This window comes from Acomys russatus, chromosome 1 (genome assembly GCF_903995435.1).
Source record: "Acomys russatus chromosome 1, mAcoRus1.1, whole genome shotgun sequence".
Classification (NCBI taxonomy): Eukaryota; Metazoa; Chordata; class Mammalia; order Rodentia; family Muridae; genus Acomys; species Acomys russatus.
In genome coordinates this window covers 60338957-60340918 of record NC_067137.1, presented here as the reverse complement: position 1 = coordinate 60340918, position 1962 = coordinate 60338957, and the positions used below count along the sequence as shown (strand labels likewise).

At 43.7% G+C, this 1962-nt stretch overlaps 1 pseudogene; it reads right to left on the bottom strand.

Annotated features, from left to right (window-relative positions):
* Positions 1–1528: 1528 nt before the first annotated feature.
* LOC127197529 (uncharacterized) lies at positions 1529–1649 on the bottom strand (annotated as a pseudogene).
* Between the last annotated feature and the right edge of the window lie 313 nt (positions 1650–1962).

The following is a 1962-nucleotide window of genomic DNA, read 5'->3' as shown; positions in this document are numbered from 1 at the left end:
TCCTCTCATGAACAAATCTCTCACCCCTGGTAGTAAGAACTGAATAGAGAAGACAAGATTTCTCCCTCATTAATGCCACAACAGAGATTAGTGTCAAGGCTCATGCTATACTTGTGTCCTCCTAGACATCTCACCTGTAACTCCTGCAAGGTGCAGGGCCAGCCCTCCCAAGTACTGTAGTGAGCTAGGTGTGGGGTCAGCTTTGCTGCTCTCATGCTCCCAGAGCCAGCTCTCTCATAATGTCCTGGTGAGAGGTGAGGCCAGTACATCTGCTTGGCCTTTGGTTGTAACAGACTCCTGTAGCAGATATAAATATATTTTTGTTTCAGTCCCAAGTGTGGGCTGTGAAACAGACTTGTGTGAGGGTTTGCAATTTTTTTTCTCTGGAAACAGACTTGTGAGAGAACAAGCGGTGTTTGTCCATTAGAAGAGGAACCACCTCTTGCAGGGATATGGTCTTTGCCAACTGATAAACATCCTAGTAAGGACTCTATGCACATTCATATATGTATATATATTACATTACATTATATTATATTATATTATATTATATTACATTACATTATATTATTTTATATTATATTATTTATTATATTTGAGCCCAAAACAAAAGGATGGGCTTTTTTGGCTTTTTGGCCTTGGCTGTTCATTGCTCCACTTTGAGAAGCTCCTAGAGAGAACCATTCCAGTGAACTCTTCAAGGTTCCAGCTTCTGTTCCCAAATCTGGCTGTTGCTTGGGTATGGCTGCTGAGTTACAGTCACCTTTGCTGATTTACTGGTTTGCTGTTTAATGGGTCTGCTGGAATCCTGCAAACTATGCCAATGGAATCACTCCAATTTCTTCTATTCCTATTAACCTCTTGTTTCTCCTATTTAGGGGAGATGGGTTGAAAGGGAGGTATACACATTAAATAATCTAAAATAAAGTAGGTTTTTAAAAGTTCAAAGCCTAAAGCCCCCTGCTGCTACAGGGCCACAAGGCCAAAGGTGCCTACCAATATTTTCACAGGCCAGAACCCTCCAAGATGATATCACCCTCTACTTACATTAGGTTGTTCCTTACTACCCTCAAGTTTCCAGTTCTGGCTCTCTACATTGTGCCCATTCCTTTCTGCTTCTCTTTCTCTACCAAGTACTTACTTGCTTCTCTTAGTGGAGTCTGGGGTCTCTGAAAGTCTGGGGTCATCTCAAGAGTGATCTCAGTTGTTCGATGCCCCATTCCTGCATTATGGCACTAGGCATGAATCATCTCAGGCATGGTCTACCTCCCCAGGCCTGCCCTGAGGACAACTAATGGTTGATCATCATTTCAGGCCAGCTCTCTGTCTGGGCCCTGTGGTGCTGATCTGGTGATCATCTCAGGCTTGCTCTTTTTCTGGCCCACCCATGTATCCCCATTTGAGAATGCCCAGGTGCCTTATTCCCAGGTGAGGTTCTTCTAGTCTTCAGTTTGTTCCAGGTCCTAGGATCCATTAAGGCCTGCTTGATGCCAGACTGCTAGTTTCTTTGGGCTCACTTTTTTAAGTGACTGTTAGGCTACTAATAATTCAGATGTTCATAGCTCAGAAAACTCCTAGCCTCTCTTTCCTCTCTGCCTCTACTGACACACATGTGACACAATAGCCACACTTACAATGTTAGGAACAGGATTCACTCTTGTTCTTTTTTTAAATTTTATTTTAAATTTATATATTCATTTTATATCCTGTTCACATCCCCATCCCACTTTCCTCCTAGTCTCTTCCTGCCATTCTCTTCCCCCTTTCTCCCCTCCCCTTGTGTTCAGAAAAGGGGAGCTACCCACCACCAACACACCCCAGAACATCAAGTCACATCAAGACTGAGCCCTCCTCATCCACTGAGGCCGGGCAAGGCAGCCTTGTTATGGCAAAAAGGGAGCCCAAAGGTGGGTGCATCACAAAGAAATTTGGAGATATGCAACAGGGTAGGTTACATGGAAG